At 41.3% G+C, this 23,073-nt stretch overlaps 1 protein-coding gene across 2 annotated transcripts in view; it reads right to left on the reverse strand.

Moving 5' to 3' along the window:
- The window catches only part of MMS22L (MMS22 like, DNA repair protein), a 146,526-nt gene that overhangs the window by 40,101 nt on the left and 83,352 nt on the right, over window positions 1–23,073 (reverse strand). The gene's annotated exons all lie outside the window — the stretch shown is intronic.

Consider the following 23,073-nt stretch of genomic DNA (forward strand, 5'->3'; position numbering starts at 1 on the left):
CTGCTAATAGTTTCTGGAACCATTCACCATCTCATTACAACAGTAAATAAATGCTTGGGTTTTTCTTTTGTTTTCATAGTGCATTTTGTATGTTCACTAAAACAAGGTGTTTTTCTGTTTACTAACAGACAATATAAAATCTGGCTTTAGAAAAGCCAGGAACATTTGTTACTCTTGTTCGCAGCCTGGAGGTTGTGCTGTATAATCATATAGCAGCAGTGTTCAGGAACACCTTTTACTGTTTGTGCCTGGACAGGAGATTGCAGCCATTTCTTTCAGGTTTGGCCCTTGCCACCAGGATCTGTGTCTTTGTCCCCTCCAGACTAGATTACTGCAATGCCCTTTAATTAGGGCTATACTTTGGGTCAATCCAGAAATTTAAACAGGTGCAGAATGCCACAGATTGCCTATTAAATGGAGGTGCATGTCTCCAGTGCTCCATGATCTGCCCTGGCTGCATACTGGCTGAATATAGTGTTTATTTTGATCAATAGTGTTTATTTTGGGACCCTGCAACTTGAGAGGCTGCCTTACTGTCTGGATGTGATCATCAGAGGCATTTGTGTTGTATCCCTCTTGATTTAAAAGAAATGGGACCAGTGGTAGAACATTCTTTGTGAGAGGTCCTCAGCTCCGAAATAGGCTCCCTCCCACAAGCCCCAGGCTTGAAATAGTCTAAATCCAGTAAGAGAAATGAGAAATTTTTAGGAAGAAAAATAATCATTCACGTTCAGAGGAATGCTAAGGAGACATTTAACAGCTGAGTAAAAGTGTATACAGCAGTTTTAAATTACCTAAAGTCAATACATCCTGACAAACAAACATTAAAACCAACCCTGCCCGTACCTGGTTTCTACTGGGGAAGATCAAGGATCCGGACTAAGTACTGAGATATGTTAAAGGTAACAACCTGGTTAATCCTGTATTAGGAACATGCTAACCTGAGGAAGAAACAGAAGATCTGCCCCCAAAACTAGGACTTTCCTCCAGGATCCAGGTAGATACAAGGGAAACTAGGGAGCCCAACTCTATCTACAAATGACTTGTGCCCTGCATGGTATCTAGCCCTCTCTGCTCTTTCAGTACTGTATCACAGCCCTAGGTACCATGCTGACAGGGACCCAAATCCCCTCAAATAGAGAGGGGCATACCAGCATTGGAGGGGGGAGAGGTGGTTTAGATATTGCTGACAAGGTCAGCATGAACATACAAACATCCTACAGGGCTGGAGAAAAGAAACCACCATTTTCAGTGGCTCCCCTCCCCCCACCACAGATCCTGCTTTCTGTGTGTGGGCAGCACTACCTATGTTCTGCACTCTCCGGCCAAGGCCTACTGCTGCGTTTACAGAAGCAGATTGTACAATATATTCTGTAATCTGAATGAAATCCAGGAAATGTTGCTCAAAAACTGCCCAGTAACCTTTTTAGGTTGAGGGGTTTAAAAAAAAGGGGGGGGGCAGAACCAGCATCCTTGGACAAAACTAGAAAGACTGGGTTGAGAGACAGCTATATTTCTAAGGCAATAAATGCCCTCGATGCTTAGAATTTCAAATACTAATATCAGTTCTTTCAAAAAAGGCCAGAAGCAGTCAAATGAGACAAAGCATCACTACAGCAAGACTGACAGCTTTGTATGGGTAATAATAGAGGCCTTGTGTCCTATGAGGCACAGTAGGTCTAAATAATGAAGCACTCCCCCCCTCAGTGCCCCCAGTACAGTATATTCACTACACTATCTCTTATTCAGTCATTTTGATGGCAAATTCAATGTATTTTACATTGGTCCAAATCTTTGGTTTTCAATACCAGTACTGACAAATAACTGCATCACAGAAGTTGTTGGAGGAAAGCTGAGATTTTATGGGGCGGGGGTGGGGAGTCTTTTGACACCTGGACTCAGAAAACTGGGGGAGCTGGTTCTGAATTTTTGGCTCCTGGGTGAATTGAGGAGTTTTGATTTGGGAGAAGAGGCTTTACATTGCCTCTTTTGGGCATGGGCAGAGGGGACTTCAAATCTGGAAGTGTGGGGGGGAGGGTAGCTATTAGGTTTTCTCCTCTGCACCCTGCCAGAAAATCTGCCACTACATCAACAACGATGGGAAAGAGTATTACTCTGATGTTTCCGCTAAATGACCAGGAGTGAAATATTTGTCAAAGTTGGCATTATTTAAAGTAGCATCCTTGAGCATCAGTGTTAACAATCCATTGATATGGATGAGGCAAGTGCCTTAAAAAAAAGAAAATGTAGATTATGGAGTACAATTACATAGCAAATTCAAAACAAAGGGCAATCATTCAGCAATTTATGCAGCCACAAAAATCTTGGCTGCATAATCATATTATATACACAACCCTTTGATAACAATGCACTTGAAGCTTATACAGTATTGCATTTATAACAAGAGCAAAATTCTAAGATCTTTGTTAGAAGGGATAGTCTATAAATTCCATTCAATGAGATAACGGATCTGATCACTGAACAGTATTCTAGAATTTAGTTAAGATTATTCATTCACGTTTACCTTTTTCAAACATCACAAACATCAACACTCCTATGCCCTTTTTTCTTTAAGAATTGTTGCTTCTTACAAAGTTTGGATCATGAACAAGTCTTCTACAGAAGTCACAAAAGTTCCTTATTTTTGGCAGAATGATTTAAGTCTTCTTCAGTGGCTATGTTTTCATTCAGCATACAACAAAGACAAATATTTTCAAATGAAGACACCCTCCACTGGACTCTGAAATGACCTCTAAAATCATCTACGTTTTTTGTTATATTGCTCATGCTTGTCTTGGATTTTTCCCTTTAAAAAAAAAAAAAAAAAAAAGACAACCAACCCCTTCAGAGATTACTCCTGGTGGAATTCTGGGCCAAAAAATTAAAAATTCTGCATGCACAAAAAAAATGACGTGCACAATATTTTAAAATTCTGCAAAATGTATTTGTCAAAATAACACAATGTAATCATACCAGTTTCAATTATTGTTGGTCATTTATTTCAAAAGACCCGTCAGCAAGCATGTCTGTAACAATTCAGTTGACAAAAAAAGATCTAGGAATGTTTTTTGACAAATAGATTCCTTACTAGGCATATTAATACAGTACTCTGAGTAATAATTCATGTAAACTACAATACAGAACTGTATTTCCCACACTCCTGCAGAAGCATGCAAAGGCTTGGGGGAGTCAGGGATAACGGAGGAGCTCAGGGAGAGGGAAGTAATTGCTGGGAAGGAGCCTGGCTGTGAACTTGGAGGGTTGTTGGTATGGGTGGGAAAAGTATGGAACAGGTTTTTTTGGTGGTGGGGTGGGGAGGGATTGTTAGGGAGCTTCCCCCATGCAGACCCTGGCTGACCCCTAGCCTCTTCCATTCAATTAGGCACATCTGCCCGCCCCCATGTGTCTCTATGCCCTCACCCTGCCACTCCCCTGTCCCTATGTTCCTGTACCCCCTCCCCTCGTTCCTATGTGTCTCTGTGCTGAGGGATGCTGGAACAATTTTCATAGTGGGGGTGCTGAGAGCCATTGAATCAAACTGCAAACCCTATATATAATGGAAACCACTTCAAGCAAGGGGGTGTGGTAGCACCCCCAGCACGCCTAGTTCCCAGCATCAATGTCTGTGCCCTCACCCAGCCACTCCCCTATCCCTATGTAACTCTGCACCTCCTACCCCTGTCCCCATGTGTCTCTGCACCTCCCTCCCACATGGCCCTGTGCCTCCACTCCCTTTCAGCCTCTGCCCCAGTTTGTCCTCCTCCATTAGCCCTTATGAGCCCGTCTGACCTCTCCTAGCATCCTATGCTGTCTGTGTCTCCCTAGCTCCTGTCTCCTGACCTGGCCACAAGTGCTGTGAAGAAGGCAGACTCTCTCTTCCTTAGCTGGCTGTGAGCTGCAGCTTTGTTCTATTGCCACAGCGCCTTGGGTGGGCAAAAGGTGGAACTGCAGCAACGTTTTGGCAGAAGCTTTTTTCTGTGCAAAAAAATTAGAAATCTGAGGGGCTTATTAATTATACACATGCGCAGTAGCACAGAATTCCCCCAGGAGTAAGAGAGAGAAATTCAAGGCAGCAGCTACAAGCAAGTCTTCATAACTGCTCTGCAAGCTGTATACCTTTCAATAGGAAGAAGGTCTTAAAAAACAAGCATAAAAAACAAATAAATGGTATACAGGAAGCAATTGGATCCCACCTGTAAGTCCGACCTAGGCACCTATACCATTGGTTACACATACAATACTTAGACACTTAGGTACGCCTATTCCTTAAGCACAAAAATTTCCTAGCACATGCAGAGCACACCCCTTTGAAATTCACTTGAGCATGGACGCCTAATATAGGCATCTAGCTAATTGCCTGTCAGATCAGTTAGACAAGACAGGTATAGAAAACTCCACTACGGATCCCAGACTCAACCCTCCTTTTGAGCTGGATGTCTGACACTTGTGTTGAGTGGCAAAGAGGTCTATTGTGGGATTGTTCCAGACCATGAAGATGTCTGCAAGTGTCCTACTCATTGTTCAAGAGAAAATGCCTGATGAGATTGTCCACTAGTGTGTTCTGCAGTCCAGGTAAGTGTATTGCCACTAGGTATATTCGATGGATGATGTGCCAGTTCCAGAGCTTGACTGCTTCCTGGAAGACCGAGGAGGACCTGATTTCACCTTGTTTGTTGATGTAAAACATGGTGGTCGTGTTGTCGGCCATTATGTGCCCTGACTGTCCTGATATCCAATGGAGAAATGATTTGCAGGTCTTCCAAGTTTCAGGCATTGATGTGAATTCTCATCTCTCATGTGGGCCATAGGCCTGTGTTATTTGTTCATCCATATGGGCGCCCCATCTTTGTAAGAATGCATCCGTGACTATCATCCTGGAAGGTAGAGATGCTCTGAATGGGACCCCTCCTTCCATCATCTCAGGGACGATAGGACCAAAGGTGGCATGTCCAAGTGACGTTTGGAAGGTGTGTAGACCAACTTCAACCAACGTACAAGAATCGGAGGTGAAGTCTGGCGTGCCACTCTATGATCATGTAGGAGGCCTTATGACCTAGAAGGGTGCAGCATTACCTCACATCAGTGTTTGGGTTTTTTCTAGCTGAATAATTAGGGAGATGAATCTGTCCTGAGGGAGATAAGCCTTGGATCTGGAGGAATCCAGGATCTAACCTCATGAAAAGGTCAAGCATAACATGCACAGCTTCTGATCTGATCAGATTTTCCCCACACCAGACAACTGTCCAGGTAAGGGTATATGCGGACACTGTGTCTTCTCAAGTGAGCTGCCACTACTGATAGCACTTTGGTGAATATCTTTGGTGCTGTAGAAAGTCCAAAAGGCAGCACCCAGTATTGGTAATGGTCCTGTTCCACCGTACATCTCAGATACTTCCTGTGTGGTGAAATGATGGAAAAGCAGAAGTATGCATCTTGAAGGTCAAGAGATGCGAACCAGTTGCCCAACTTCAGTCAGGGTTATCAATCCTAAAGTGATCATCTAGAATTTTAATTTGCAAATGAAAGTACAGACATTCTGCAAGGCTAGGGTGGGTCGTCAACCTCTTTTTTTTCTTCATAATTAGGAAACAGTTGCTGTAGAAACCCTCTCTGAGGTGGAAGGACCTCTTCTAATGCTTCTTTCTCAGAACAAGAGAATCTCTTGACACAGATCCTCATGAAAAGAGACAGGGAAAGCGGATAAGGAGTAAGCATCCATGGACCATTAGTTGTTGGTGATAACAGACCAAGTGTGCCTGAAGTGAGCTAAACGATTTTTGAAGATAATATCTATTTCTGGACTCAATGGAGGCAAGACACAACAAATGCGTGCTTCTGGGACTAGGAAGACTGGGAAGTTTGTGGCAGAGTAGTGGGCAGTCTTCTCCTGTGGAAACACTGTCATTTCCTGGGTGGTTCCAAAGACCCTTGGTGCAAAAGAGAGGGTGGATTGGTTTCTGTGAGGGATACTGCTGTTTCATTTACTTCCTTTTAGAAGCTGGCTTGTGGGCTCTGAGGGAATGCAAGGTGGCTCACGAGTCCTATTTCAGAGTCTGCAGAGACTCATCAGCTTCAGAGATGAACAATAGGCTCCTTCAAAGGGCAAGTCCTTGTGTCTAGACTTCCCTGGGGAAACCCGATCCCTGAAGCCCCAATGCCCCAATGCCTGACTACAGCCATTGCCATTGTTCTGGCAGCCATATCTACTGCATTCAGCACTGCTTGGAGATTTGTTCTGGCCTTCACTGACTAGTGACATGAAGTTCTAATGAGTGTCATTGGGAAGTCTGCCTGCAAAAGCAAACAGTCTCTCACAAATCCAGGCTAATATGGCCTGATAATTGGCTATGCAGATCTGTACGCTCTGCCTGAATAAATCTAGTCTCTTTCGCTCTCTCTCTTTTGGTATAGATTGGAGTTGTTTTGCCTTTTTTGTTCACCGCAGTGACCACAACGGTAGAAGAATTCTGCACTCTTAGGAGACACCTGATATTTTATATTTGCCATACAAAGAAATACTTGGTGCCAAGGCAGGTGTCTGCCACAGGGTACCGACAGGATCCATATAGTTAATTGGGTGGGTTGGAGTATGTCTATCAGAAAAAAAAACATAAAATCATCACTGATAAAGTTTACAGGTGACATAAAAAGGGGGGAGTGGCAAATAATGAAGAAGATAGGTCCCTGATTCAGAGTGATCTGGATCACTTGGTAAACTGAGTGCAAGCAAATGAGTGTTTTAACATGGTTATATGTAAACATATATATCTAGGAACAAGAATTGCAGGCCATAATTATGGATGAGGGGACTCTATCTTGGAAGCAGTGACAGATGGGAGGTTGTGGTGGATAATCAGCTGAACGTGAGTTCCCAGTGTAACGCTGTGGCCAAAAGGGCTAATGCAACCTGGGATGCACAAGCAAGAGAATCTTGAGTAGGAATAGGAAGGTTATTTTTCCTTTGTATTTGGCTCTGGTGCAACTTTTGCTGGAATACTGTGGTCCAGTTCTGGTGCCCACAATTAAAAAAGAATGTTGATAAATTGGACAAGGATCAGAGAAGAGCCATAAGAATGATGAAGGGGGTAGAAAAGCTGTCATAGTGATAGATTCAAGGATCTCAATCTATTTAGCTTAACAAAGAGAAAAGTATAACACAAATCAATGGCTAGAAGATGAAGCCAGAGAAATTCACACTAGAAAGATGACAAAGTTATTGACAGTGAGTAATTAACCATTAGAAAAATTTACCAAGGCTGGATTTTTCATCACTAACAATTTTAAAATCAAGATTGGATGTTCTTCTGAAAAAAGACACGCTCCAGGAATTATTTTGGGGGAAATTCTGTGGCCTGTGTTATAGAGGAGCTCAGAGTAGATCAGGGTCGGCAACCTCTGGCACGCGGCTTGCCAGGGTAAGCACCCTGGCGGGCCAGGCCAGTTTGTTTACCTGCCTCGTCTGCAGGTTCAGCGATCATGGCTCCCACTGGCCGTCGTTCGCAGCTCCAGGTTAATGGGGGCTCCGGGAAGTGGCGCAGGCCGAGGGATGTACTGGCCATGGCTTCCCGCTGCCCCTTTGGCCTTGAGCGGCGAACCGCGGCCAGTGGGAGCTGCGATCAGCCAAACCTGCCGATGCGGCAGGTAAACTTGCTTGGCCCGTCACCGTGCTTACCCTGGCGAGCCGTATGCCAGAGGTTGCCGACCCCTGGAGTAGATGATCTACTGGCTTTGGAATCTACCTGTTTGTGTGCCTGATCTTGCAGCTCCTCAATATGGATTTGAAGGGCATCAACCATCCTTTTTAATAGCTCCTGGATGCTCTGATAATCATCCATTTGAGTGGTCGGAGTGGCACTACGGCCTCACAGGGAAAAGAAGAGGAAAGGATTCTCCAGGCCAGCAATGCAGCCTCCAGTGCAGGGATCAGCAACCTTTGGCATGCAGCTTGCCAGGGTAAGGACCCTGGCGGGCCGGCCCGGTTTGTTTACCTGCCGCGTCCGCAGGTTCGACTGATCACAGCTCCCACTGGCCACGGTTCATCATCCCAGGTCAATGGGGACCACGGGAAGCATCAGCCAGCACATCCCTCGGCCCACGCCGCTTCCCGCAGCCCCATTGGCCTGGAGCAGTGAACCGTGGCCAGTGGGAGCTGTGATCAGACAAACCTGCAGGCATGGCAGGTAAACAAACCTGCCTGGCCCGCCGGGGGCTTCCCCTGGCAGGCCACGTGCCAAAGGTTGCCAATCCCTGCTCTAGTGCATGCTCTATCATTACTGCTGTAGTCTCTGGGTACACAGTTCTGTAGAGGAAGCAGCCTTCTGGTGGTGGTGGTGTCCCTGGGTTCAAAGTTGCTCTGAGTCAACCAGGGACCCCAGCAAGACCACATGAGCATTGGTGGGCAACAGCCTGGTGATCAGAGGATAGAGAACCATGAGCCAGATTCTGTGGGACTCAATATCGTTCTCATGAGGAGTATGTGGATCCTATATAAAATGTCGAGGGCTGCAATAACAGTCTGAGTGAATAAGTACGTTTTGTAGTAAAATCTTTTCATCTTCCAATTCTGAAGATGAATCCAAAGAGAATGCGTAGCTCGGACCCACGGTCAGCGCCGTGAGTTAGGGGAGGATGGTGCCTCGCTACTAGACACTGTTGGTGCCAACTGCAGTGCTGAAGTCAACAGCAAAGAGAACTGAGGCTCTGGGTGAATCTGCAGGTCCACTGGTGTCAAATATCCAAAAGGTACCATGTGGGGCGTCACAGGTGGTTGCACAGGATCCAGGTGGCACAGCAATCTCCACCACAGTGATTATGCACTGCCCCAACTAGCTTGGTTCCAGTGCCAGAATGGTTGATGCCAGCGCCCTTGAAGTAGTTGGCGCTGGGTTTTTTCCCAATGTTCCAGTATTCAGTACCAGGTGTTTTGATGCTGTACAGCTGGAACTAGTATGAGACTGATGTTCAGCGGGAACCGTTCTGGACCATGATGTGTCAGGTGCTGTTTAGTGCCACAGGAAGGTCTTCTTATACAAAACCCTAGTGGACCCTTGAAGTAGTTGGCGCTGGGTTTTTTCCCAATGTTCCAGTATTCAGTACCAGGTGTTTTGATGCTGTACAGCTGGAACTAGTATGAGACTGATGTTCAGCGGGAACCGTTCTGGACCATGATGTGTCAGGTGCTGTTTAGTGCCACAGGAAGGTCTTCTTATAGAAAACCCTAGTGGACCACCTGTCCTGGAACTTCTAGCCTCCTGAGGTCTATCTGAGGACAACACTGTCATCGTAGTCATGATTCAAGTTGGGGTTCTCAAAAAACCCTCACTTGCACTCTGCGGCTCAGAAGGAGGGGTCTAGTAGCCTAGCTTGGAATCAGTTTCATCGACTTGGTCATCAGGAAGACCTGAAGGTCTAGCTCAGGAGCAGAAGGACATGCAGAGTGCACATTTACTGAGAACATGCAATTATCCCAGACAAAAGAGGCATTTCAAATGTGCACCTGATGCTGATAGCGCTTCCTCGTAAGAGGGGCAACATTTAAACCCAGGTGAACAGGATGGCACCATACCAACCATTAAATTCTAACAACTGAAGGTCATTAGCTAACAAAGTACTAAAACTACTAATTATGTTCGAGACTAAAGGTAAAAATCTGTTAAATAAGCTATAAAGTAGGTTGACAGTCTCTCAGACTGTTGGGCTCAATCCCAAAGTTGTGAGGCAGAGAAAGGAACTGAATGGCGACAGGTGCATCTCACTCTATACTCCCTTGCAAAGGTGCATGAAGACTGAAGAGCACATGTGCATTCTACAGATACTGTTGGCCAAAAGACTCCAATCTCTAGTGCATGAGGCGCATGTGCACCATCAGTGAATGTGCATATGGACAATTGCTCAATGGAACAATTTTTACAGAATAAATTCACTATATCTAGTGAAATTTCTCCAAACACATCAAAAGTGCTTCTCACTACCAAAGCAATGAGCACAGTATAAATGTTTGTATTTGTGTGTGTTTACCTATATATACTGTTTAGATTGTATGCTGTTGGGGCATGGTATAGCTCTTATCTTATCTGACTGTACAGCACCTACCACAATGGGACTCTGATCCTGATTGCAGCCTCCAGCTGCTACCATAATACAAATAAGAACTAATCTCTCAGGAAGTCACAAGTCCAAAAATTAAGCTGGTTTTGAGTTCTCCAAATACAAAGTTTCTTAATATGTGAGAAATGGGTTTTCCATGCTCTCATAACTCAAAAAACAACCACACAGAATTTTACCAAACCTTTAGAGAAATAAAAAGTTAGATTTCAAGATAGTAGCATGAAAAACTGCAGCCCCAAAATATTTTTCCCCCTTCAGAAAGATAGAAATGCTTGAAAAGAGGGGTTTATAATGAATGTGTCAGTATCGCCTGAGCTATAATGATCGCATCTCTACCACAGTGCTGTAATGCAGACATAATATTTTATCATTATTTTTTGAGTTCTGCTTGTACAGACATTAATGCTCCTCCATCAGCTTAGTATTTATTACAACATGTTTCGGTGTTCTTCCAACAGTTTTGTCTGCTTCAATAATCAAAAATAAACTGCATGCTGAAACGTTTACTAGAAAAAGGAGGGAAGGGGAAAATGTGGGAGGGGAAAACACTCATAACAGCAAGCCAGTTTTTGTTAAATGCTTCCATAACTCATCCATTTCTGCACAGGCATTCTATAACAGAAAAGGCTGTATCCCATAATTACAGACGACACTGTGTTACAGCACGTATTCATCAGAGGCTTCTGCAATACCTAGGCACAACAGTGTGATGGCGGGATAGATTGAGATGTTTTAAATTTTGGATTTTATGCCTTTAAATGGACATGATGAAGACAACTGATTTGGTTCAATATAAAGGTGTGCACGTCGTACAAGCCAAATGAGTTGCCTGCTCCACTAGCTTTATTATTGTTGGTTGTCAGTGTACTAAAACTTGGAAGAGTCCTACTTTCAAGTAGTGTTGGATTCTTTCAAGTTTCAATAACCTGCCAGCTCACAAGAATGGAGCTGGCAGGCAAGCAGATGGTGTAAAGCTCAGGAGCACAGACCTGAACCACTGCAGCACTCTGGGTTGGAAAACAAGTTGCCAAGATGAAAAGCTGGGATTTTAGCCATGTTGCAAACCCTTGATTTAGAGATTCTTTTGAGAGAGAGCGAGAGAGCGAGCGCGCGCGCGCAGTGTCATATTTTATGCCTGTCAATTGTGACAACCTCTTTGTAAGTCACAGACTGTGGAATGCTTTTTTAAAAAAGTACTCTTAAACCAACCTCAGCTTTCCACATGCAAACCTGGAGACAAAGTTAGAGGCTATGCTGGGAATTTTGCCTCTATCTTTCCTCTAATGCAGGTTATGCATTCAATTTTTCTTAATTGTAAAAATATTTGTACTACTGAAATAAAAAGCTAACAGAACACTTCAGGTCTCCCGACAGATGAGTTAATCTCTCAGTGGAAGCGCCTTAGGTACTCTCCCTGAACACAGCATGGATCCAAATGGTACTACTATAATTTTTTTTAATAGATCATATAAATGTTCTGATCTCAATAGAAGAGTATAGTATACTCCTGTTTTTAGTGGCCGTTGACACAACAGACCCAACAGATAATAAACCTCTAATATGACATTTTATACAAGCAGAGTAATTAAGTGTATTAAAAATCCTTATCTCCTCCTATCAAGCCATTGGAAGAAGGCCTATGGGTATCCAAATTTCTCATTTAAATTCAGCCCAGGGTCACCTATCTAAGTTAAATAATATCAATACGGAAATGCTTTATACTCAAAGACATGTTCACTGCTTAAACAAATTATGCAAATTAAACAAAGCTGGTAGAAGGTACAAATATCCTAAACCATTTAACTATTTGTGAGATTTGACTATACCCATTTTTTCCAGAACTAGTTCCAAGGCTGTAACCAAGGTTCAACTTACAGGAACTTTGTACTGGTAAATACAATGCAGCTATAGTAATATTTTCTCACTAAGTTACCTTATTGGATTATGTGCATTGGTATATATGATACAGGTTCTCAGCAATTAAAAGGAAAAAATCAATCTACACATCAATAACTTGCATCAGTACATAATTACAATATCCACAGTTGCAGAAGTGGGTCTTTTGTTATTTTTCTTCCTTTTAATAAACAAAAGCAATTTAAATGTTAACAAATCTCAATTTTTTTACTTGCATATTGCTTCCACAAGTAATCCCAATAGTTACATTACTATTATTACTACATTGCATTGATATCTCCCATTTTAACATAAAATCAAAAACCCCTAGAACAGTGATATCCTTTTAAAGAAAAGCTTTCCAAGTTCAATGACATTTTTTAAATATTCAGTTGGATAAACTGTTTTTCCCCATTTGTAAAATGCAGCTGCCTATGTAGTAAGAAATAGAAAACATTCCCTATTCAAATTGTAGCTGATTAGTCACAACAAATGATTGTACAATGTATGTGGTGATATACAATTTGGCCTGTACTCCACTGGAGAAGTATGACTACAGAAATGTGGCTTCCCTTTGCCTGAAAAACACGATGAAAGCTGAGATGATGGCAGACTTGTTTTCGTCTTTAAAACCTCCATTAGGTAGAAATCTAGCACTTCTTTCAAAAGCATGGAGCCTTCAGAAAGACAGGCCAAGAGTCTGAGGTCAGAGGATAGGTGCCCTTCTCATAGAGGTATCCAGACCGCTCTGCATGCCATAACAAAGTCCCCAGAGAAGTCAGCTTGCAGTCTAATTTAGGATATTCACAGCAATAAGGCAGATTTTACCTAAACATGTTAGGATCAATCTTTGGCAGGTGCTGGTGGTGGTTTTGATTGTTATGTCAGCCTGACTACCTGAGAGCCACTGGAGAGCTGCGATGGAAAGTTTGGGGGACACACTGAATTGGGAAAGGTCAAATTACAAAGAGCAATAACTGATGTTTGTGGAGATAACTACTCTGTCCACATCCCTGTTTAAAGGATCATTAGTTGGCTTGCCTTGGGCAAGCACCATCAAGCCCATACCGGGGTGCGCCATCCAGGTGTTCAGGATGGCAGAGTTCAGTTTGTTAAACCTCCACACAACTTCTGGATATAACTAAGGCGACAACCAGGGTGCTACAGCCTGTTTTGCCCATTCTGAATATGGAGGGGTGAATAGACAGATCTTTCTCCACGAGTCCTACACTTTCTTGTCTATTGCATGGATCCTATGGTCCTTGATCATGAGAGACAATAAGTATTTCCACACCTCGGGAGATAGCCGTCTGGGGTTCTCTGAGGAGAAAGTAATAGCTTGTAGAAAAGGTGGGTGCTTGATGGGCGGAGTATCATTCAGAATTGAACCCACCTATCTTTCAGGTGTTTCCTGCTGGCAGCCACATGTTCAGTCCCATGTATGTTCACATGTATGTCCCCCATATTTTCCATGGCAGCTCTCCGATGGCTCTCAGGTAGTCAGGTTGACAATACCAATCACAATCCACCACCAGTACAGTAAGGCACTACAGTGATGTGATTTCTAAGGCGCACTAATGTGCGTGCACTAACTGGTCCCTGTAGATTCTGCTGGTGTGCACTAAATGTTCCCTAGTGCGCTTTAACATAGTGCGGTTTGAAAAAGGACTACATTAAAGTGCACTAGGGAACATTCAGTGCACACCAGCAGGGGCTACAGGGACTAATTAATGTGCAACAAACACACTGGTGCACTTTAGAAATCACACCCCCATACTGTGCATTTATCTCCCTGTGACAACACTGTGTGTGTTCACTAATAGTTTAAAAACCAACACAGAACATCCAACAAATTTATTTTGCTCAAAAGGTGAAATGAAGATATACACAAGATTAGAAAACAACCCTCCCCCCCCAACACACACACCCGTAAAACATGGGGGTATGGAGAAGGAAAACATTCAGAGTTACAGAATATTGGTTAGCTCTTTGTTCCTTAATCTAAGCTCTTTCACAATTTACAGACCTGGGATAGCTACTTATATTGTTCAATAACAGAAAGTGTCTCTCTTCAGTATAACCTGATCTGTAAGACTTACCTTGCCTCCTGCCAAAACCTTTTCTAAAGACTCACTTTGCCACAATGCCTACAAGAAATCAGCCAATCTGTGTTCCATCCTGCAAAGTACTGAGCAATTTTTCCTAATCCAGACAAACATTTAGGGCTTCATCCTGCACCATTCAAGTCAATAGGAGTTTTACCAATGACGTGAATGGGAGTGGGATCAATCACTATAGTATGCGCGTAAGTGATTTGTTAGATCAAGCCAGACCTCCAAACACCCTTCAGGATCACAAATCTTTCAAACAGCAACAGGAAAGAGGGAGATTATAAAAGTGGAAAATATAATTTTCAGGCAGAACTATACAGTACCTGAAAATACTTACTTTTTTAAATCCATATTTTTAAAAAATATTGACTCAATTTCAAGTTGATGGAATCTAGAGCTGACCATTTTTTTTAATTCATAAAAAAAAATTCAATATTCCTAAATTGTTTCCATTTCACAGGGTTTGAAACAGGCTCATTTTTATTTTTTTCTATTTTTTCACAACATTTTACAAATCAAAATATATCAACACAATCAGTGAATAAAACATTACATAATAGTTTCAGTATTTTTAATTTTGATTAAAGTTCTAATTAAAAATGCCATGAAAATGCTCCAAAAAAAGTCCATTTTTCATTAAATACTTCTGGGATTTTTTGATGTAAAACTGTTGCTTAAAAATGTTAAGACGCTCTAATGCAGGCGTTCTCAAACTTGGGGTCGGGGAGATTATTACATGGGGGGGTCGCGAGCTGTCAGTCTCCACCCCAAACCCTGCTATGCCGCCAGCATTTATAATAGTGTTAAATATATAAAAAAAGTGTTTTTAATTTATAAGGGGAGGTTGCACTCAGAGGCTTGCTATGTGAAAGGGGTCACCAGAAATTGTTTTTTGAGAACCACTGCTCTAATGGACTCTCGCTAACAACCTCTGAAGACATCTTTAGCCCAATTTTATTTCCCAAATATTTTAATCCCCACAATTTTAATCTGCAGTGTGGTGTAGGAAGGCTTGACGGAAAAGACACTAAAAATAACTCAAACTTATCTATATTCAATTTTGTATACAGAATAGTAACTCATAGTTTAATATCTGGTAAGGAGGGATGAAATCCATTGTGTAAGCCAGAACAGCAGAACATCATCTGCATACAGGCAATCTGTGACAGTCTTCCCTGACTGCTATTCCTATTCATTACGAGATTGGAACACACACCAGAGCAAACAATGAAAGAGGAGAGAAAAAAATCCTATGAGATATTCTTAAATAGGGAGATAAAATAGATGGATGTCAGAAGATTCAAAACTTGAATACACGATAACTAGGTATCTTGTTTCCAAATTTTCAGCAAGCAAGATATTGCAACTTTCCTGGTAAATCAGTTTTATTCTTTATGGAGTGAGACAGCTACTGTATTAAAGGATTTTGCTCATGTAATAAGTCTTCTTTTTAGTGAGTAAGATTACATTAGGCATAAAATACCCCTACTCAGATTGTTCCCAACATCTGAATTGTTCCCCATACAGACAGTAGAGCTAATTTTCTGTCAATCAGGAAAAACTCTAGGCTTGCTAAACTTTTACCATCATCACCTCTGAAACACAGTAAAAATCACTGTTAGAACCAATAGTTTATTAGATCAAAGCCACCATCAACAGTGTCGACTCTGCCTGGTTGTGTTAACAAGAAAGTGTTTTACGAGTTCCACCACTGGGCATCAATTTAACTTCTAGCACCAGCAATGCTGTAAAACCATGAACGTAATTTATTTGGTGACCTGCATGTGTGGGAAGCAATATCTAGGCACAACTTCTCACAGTCTGACAAAATGCTTTGATTTGCACCATTCAGATGATTGAACAAAGAGAGTTTAAGCAATCACCAACAATAGCTTTTATCTCCAAACGCACTAAAAATTTATTACTGTATGAGTGCAACCTATTGCTTTAGAACTAGTTTTGATAAAATAGAAGAGATTGGATAAATATTACATTTTCAACTTGTACACATCTTGTCCATTAGGTTTAAATATTGGAGAAGCTTCATGTTTAAGATAAATATAATTTTAGTTGATTCCACCACACACGAGAGTCACAATGTCTCCATGGTAACCTTTTTGCTTACACATAGTTTACAATACATGTTCATTCCCAGTTAAGAGAAGTATATAGAAAATAGTCATTTAAAGCTCCTCAACTCTTTATTATCTTTTCTTTTCCTCAGTGCTTAATGCACTTAGAAACATTTATTATGCCTCTCTTATATATTTGATAAGTGTATCCCCTAATCCATCCCACTGTGTCGTGGCAGGACTGATTTAATAATTCCTAAACCACCTCTAATATACTGGTATCTAGTCTAGCCCCGCAGATCTCTGGTGATAGCGATTCAATAACTTCCCTTGGCAGCTTGTTCTAATGTTTAGATGTTCTTACTGCTACGCAGAATTTCCTAGTGTTTAGCTTATCATTTCTGCTCTACTTAAATTTTTCCTCATCAGTAATATGGCACACACTTCCAGAGAGGTTCTCCTCACACGGGAAATACCTTTTTAAAAATCTGTAACACACAATATGCATGTGTCTTCAAATGGGGGGGGGGGGAAGAGGGTTTTCTTTAAGATGATGAATTTGCAGCATATGATTTTCCCCCACTTCATCACTTGTTCCAGGAGGAAACTGCTGATTGAAACATCATCTGGTGGCATACTGAAGCAATACATAACTGGCACCAGTAAAAACCAGTGCATTCCTCTCATCTGCCTCTGACTTTCTTTTTCTGTACTCAGCATCCTTTGACCTACTACATTTCATTTGTCTACAGCGCGCTACAAAATTTACTTTGCAATACGATGCAGTGCAATAAGGGCTGCTATTCTAAAACAACTTTGTCCAATATTTAAAGTGCAAAGCTTTTTGCTCTACAGCTGCTAAACAAGATTTAAAAGATCTTGCAAGACATACAGAGTTAAATGTTTAAGCTGTTTTTCTTATCTTGTTCTTCAAAATTCAAAACTAGAAAATCCCTTGAGTGGAAAGTCAAAGAAAGGCTGCCATCACTTCTAGGGTTAACAGATGCTTTTGTAAGATTTTAGGTCAGATTAACCTTTTGCTCACAATAGGGCTGGTTATTGGTTTTATTTTTACTGTCTTTAACTCAGGTAAAAAATCAATATGAAGCGAGACAAAGAGCTCTAGAGGCCCTGGCTACACAGCCTTTGGTTTGGCTCATGCACAATCCAACAACATGCTGAGGCTGGGAAGGATTAGCCTGCTTGTGTTGAGTAAACCGATGATACTCAATAAACAGTTTCTGTTGTAAACCCCTTAGGACGTGCAAAGCCACACTAGTTGGCATTAGACCAGATAAGCTGCCGAACCAGCTGTAATCTCATTTAGACCTGAGCTGATCCTCCTGTCCTTTCATTCCACAGGATCAAAGCAAACCACTGAGGAGGCAGCTGTATTATAGCAGCCCTTCTTGCTGGATGCGGCAAACATTTCCTAAATTCCTCTCCTTGAAGCAAGTCTGCACGTAATCTACCCAGAGCCAGGACAATCAATGGATTTCTGAATTCATTAGCCTTATTATTACAGGACTGTTTTCTCTTTATGGAGAAGTAGTTGTTGCTAGCCAGCTTTGCAAAAACAGCTGTTAGAGCTGACCATTGCTTTCTGGCAGTGCCTCTGCATTTTTGCTGTGCCACAGCATGAAAGTGATTTAAATCACTTCTACATTTTTTTTGTTAAGACAAGGAATAAAACCAACTCCCATATATTCAAGTAGGAAGCACTGAAATATACTAAATTCTTCTGGCCATAATTGCTGGCTACCAGCTCAAATGCTTCCATGCATCAGTAACACTTCTTAGTGTATGCACAACATGCCTCAGATGGCACGTGCTTTCTGGACTCAGTGACAGCAGATAATAGCGGAAGCAGAGATTATATCACTGTACTAGCTTTATAATAAACTGACTAAAATTAAAGGAGTTACAGAGGGAAAAGGTTCTACCCACCTTGTGCCGTGTGTGTTGCCAGGAATTAAAAATAAGAATTCTTTCCATCAATAAGGTGCTGTATAACACAACTTCATGAGTATAGCCCTGCGTGGATATAAAATTTGTATCTGCATTCGATCCACTAAAATGGTCAGTGGATATCCACATCTGCATCTGCGGATGAGGATATCTGTGGATATACACGGATTTGCAGGGCTCTATTCTTGAGCACAAAACCACAAAAGCAAAAGGTGCCTTTAACTTCTCTTCCTCTTAAAATGATCAAAAACCCAAACTATAGATCAGTAGTCTTGATTTCTATTCACTCTTTGGAGTTTTGCTCTTTGCAACTATTAGCTAAAATTCTTTTTTTAAAAACTCACAAGCTTTAGAGCAGCAGGCTAAAAGAATCATTCAGAAAGTGGAGCAGATGATAAATTTCATCACGATGAATCTCATTATGTAACAAACATATATACACATAAAAGGAAGAACAAATATAATTTTGAAACTAGGTCAGAATAGGGGACAATTAGGACAGGACTGAAAAAAAGTCCTTTTCCCAAGCACTACTTTTTAAAATGTAAACATGCAGAATGAGATTCTTCTGGTGAAGTCCGTTTGCACTGCACTGTTGACATAAACTGGCCCCAAACACAAGCATAACGGGCCCAAGGGGAACCACTCAGCACACAGTTCATGCAGAGTTGGCATAGGGTCTGTTAATGTCACTCCTTCCTGCTACAGGTGTAACAGGAGGGATCCCTTGGGGAAGGATAGCTCAGTGGTTTGAGCATGGCCTGCTAAACCCAGGGGTGCGAGTTCAATCCCTGAGGGGGCCACTTAGGGATCTGGGGCAAAATCAGTACTTGGTCCTGCTAGTGAAGGTAAGGGGCTGGACTCAATGACCTTTCAGGGTCCCTTCCAGCTCTTTGATATATATATATATATATATATAAAAATGGAGATATGCCTAACACAGGGAAAAGGGGTGTCATCAGCAAAAAGGGAAGCAGGCCAGGGAGTCCTCTACTCTGTACTAAAAACTGAGGATTTTTGCCTCTTGTGGCTTTTTGCAGCCCTCACAAAATTAGATAAGCCCTCACACTGATGTAACCCAGTGCAGGAGGACTGGCCACGCCAAAACCAGCATGGGGATTATGGAAGCTCAGAAGCAGGGGTGCTGGAACAATTTTTATAGTGGGGGTGCTGATGATGGAAACCATGGATTTGGTGTTTGTTATTACTACCTCAAACCAGAGATGTAGCATCACCCCCAGCATCCCTAGTTCCAGCACCACTGCTCAAAAGTGAGTTTTAGGGACATAAGAATGGCCATAACGGAAAGACCAATGGTCCATGTAGCCCAGTAGCCTGTCTTCGGACAGTGGTCAGTGCCAGATTCTTCAAAGGGAATAAACAGTAAAGGGCAATTAAACGAGTGTTCCATCCCATTGTCCAGTCCCAACTTCTGGCAGTCAGAGGTTTAGGAACACCCAGAGCATGGGGTTGCATCCCTGACCATCTTGGCTAATGGCTATTGATGGACCTATCCTCTGTTAATTTATCTAATTCTTTTTTCCATCCAGTTATGCTTTTGGCATTTACAATATCCCCAGCAATCAGTTCCACAGGCTGACTCTGCACTGTGCAAAGTACTTCCTTATGTTTGTGTTAAACCTGCTTCCCATTAATTTTTTGGGGTGAGCTCTGGTTCTTGTGTTACGTGAAGAGGCAAATAACACTTCCTTATTTACTTTGTCCACGCTATTCACAATTTTATAAACCTCTATCATATCTCCCCCTCAGTCGTCTCTTTTCTAAGCTGAACGATCCCAGTCTTCTGAATCTCCCCATCTATGCAAGCTGTTCCATACCCATAAACATTTTTGTTGCCCTTTTCTGTATTTTCTAATTCTAATATATCTCTTTTGATATGGGGAGACCAAAACTGCACAAAGTATACAAGGTAGGGGAGTACCATTGGTTTATATAGTGGCATTATGATATATTCTGGCTTATCATCTACCCCTTTCCTAATGCTTGCTAACATTCTCTTAGCTTTTTTGATTGCCGCTGCACATTGAGCAGATGTTTTCATAAAACTATGATGACTCCAACGTCTCTTCCTTGAGAAGTAACAACTAATTTAGACTCCATTGTTTTGTATGTATTGTTGGGAGTATGTTTTCCAATGTGCCTTACTTTGCATTTATCAACATTAAATCTCATCTGCCATTTTGTTGCCCAATCACCCAATTTTGTGAGATTCCTTTTTAACACTCACAGTCTGCTTTGGACTTAACTATCTTGAATAACTTTGCATTGCTTGTAAACTTTTCCACCTTACTGTTTACTCCCTTTTTCCCCAATCATTTATGAATATATTGAACAGAAAAGTCTAGTACAGATCCTTGGGGGATCCCACTCTCCGTTGTGAAAACTAATAGTTAATTCCTACCCTTTGTTTTCTATCTTTTAATCAGTTACTGATCTTTACTGACCTTCCCTCTTATCCTATGATTGCTTAATTTGCTTAAGAGCCTTTGGTGAGGGACCCTGTCAAAGGCCTTTGAAAGTCCAAGTACAATATAGCCACTGGATCACCCTTGTCCATGTTTTCTTTCACCTTCAAAGAAATTTAATAGACTGGTGAGGCATAATTTCATTTTACAAAAGATGTGTTGATTCTTTTCCAAAAATATTGTGTTCATCTATGTATCTGATAATTCCGTTCTTTACGATGGTTTCAATCAATTGGCCTGGTACTGAAGTTAGGCTTACCAGCATGTAACTGCCAGGATCACCTCTGGAGCCTTTAAAAAAAAAAGATCAGTGTCACACTAGCTATCCACCAGTCATCTGCTGCAGAAGCTGATTTAATTGCTAGGTTACATACCACATTTGGCAGTTCTGCAATAGCGTAGCTGAGTTCCTTCAGAACTCTTGGATGAATACCATCTGCTCCTGGTGACTTACTACTGTTTAATTTATCAATTTGTTCCAAAACCTCCTCTAATGATACCTCAATCTGGGACGGTTCCTCAGATCTGTCACCTAAAAATCGTGGATGAAGCATGGGAATCTCTCTCACATCTTCTGCTGTGAAGACGAATGCAATGAATTCATTTAGCTTCTCTGCAATGGCCTTGTCTTACTTGAGTGCTCCTTTAGCACCTCGATTATCCAGTAGCCCCACTGATTGTTCCTCCTTCTGATGTACTTTAAAAAAAATTGCTATCAGTTTTTGTATTAGCTTTTGCTAGTTGCTCTTCAAGTCTTTTTTGGCCTGCCTAATTATACTTTATGCCAGCTTTTCACACCTGACCTATGATATGTTCCGATTAATTGTACCTCAGTATCTGTCCATTAGTGCTTTCTATGAGACTACCAGAGTAACTGTTCCTATACCAAATACTCTAATAAAGTCCTATTAACCTCTAATGTTTAACACTAGTTAATTATTTACAGCAATAGAGTTACAAATCACAGACATTTAGCACAGAATTACTTTTGAAACTAAGCTGAAGTTTTTCTACTGTATTGCAGGGACAGCTAAAAATAAGGTGAGCAAAGGTCTTTGCACCTATCAACTATGGGTGTATAACAGAAACAACCATACATCTCTTGTTCACTCACTTGCAAAAGCTTAATGTGCTCGTTAATTAATGATTCACCTTTCTCCAATTCACTCTTCAGACATAAAGGGGTCCCATTTAACATAATCATTTAATAACAGCAAGTGATGGGTATTGGAACCCTAATTCTTCTAATATTTGCAAAATCCAGCTCTTTGTAATAATAATAACATCATGATAGCAAACTGTAAAACTGTGTAATTATACTTTAATTGTATTGTGAGGCATGCATTAATCAGAAAGTTTAAGTACCAAGGATGGAATTATAATAATTCTGTAAAACAAATTTAAGCTAGCTAAGTAGGTCAGAACCACTAGCATGCAACAGGAGACCTCTGGGAATTTATCAGTTAATGGCTATTTATGTGCAAATGAGTGCCCTCCAACCCTCCAAAATCCTGTGTAGCTGAAGGGTATTTCTGTTAACCAGGAGCACGCTTAACTGCTGAGGCATAAATTAAACCATTTATTGGAATGATTTTAATTCTTCCCCCCACCACTCCCTCCATCCTCACTAGCTGCACAATTTACAATATTAATTTACATGGAGATAGGACTGCTGAAGACTTTTCAGAAATTACCCTGTTTAAAGAGAGAGAGAGAGAAAGAAACTTTCAGTAAAAGATATTAGCCAGGGTGTTCTTAAATCTTCATATCTTCCAAAGGGTGGCTTGAGCCGTTAGATATTCCAGACGTTTAGTATCATAGTAATACAGTGGAAACCCTTTCATAACAAACTCTAATGAAATGGAATTCTGTGTTATGTCCTTATGTTCTAATCTTACAGAAGACAATGACGCTCAAGGAGGACAGCATCAACTACATTTTCTGTCATAATGTTGCTACTGTACATACATCAAAGGGTTCCGATACAGAAGGGGGAGGGGTTTTCCTTCCTTTCTTTGCTGCAGGAAAAAAAAACCTCCATTTATGGTTTGACTTTAATTTTAAAAAGCTAGTAATTTTTGGGGTCTTAGAAAAACCAGATAGATGCCTTTAAAAAATAAAGAATCAGAGCAAAAATATATTACGTTTCACGGCAGCATCAAATGTGGACAATTTACAGCCAATATAAATTATTGCTGAATCCGTATAATCATGACAACAGTAATTTAATACAGCAAAGGGGTGCAAGAGTGCTAGCTGAAGATTTTCTATTATGTTATTTATTTATTTAATTTAATTTTGGAAGCAATAGCTGTGTATCCTGAAATAATAGATAGTACAACTTTGATTATCTTAACATCAATTAACCAAAACTCCCTGGTATCTAAACCAGGGTCACATTGCCCCAGTGTCTAATAACTACACTGAAAATTC

The sequence above is a fragment of the Mauremys mutica genome, chromosome 3 (genome assembly GCF_020497125.1).
Source record: "Mauremys mutica isolate MM-2020 ecotype Southern chromosome 3, ASM2049712v1, whole genome shotgun sequence".
NCBI lineage: Eukaryota > Metazoa > Chordata > Testudines > Geoemydidae > Mauremys > Mauremys mutica.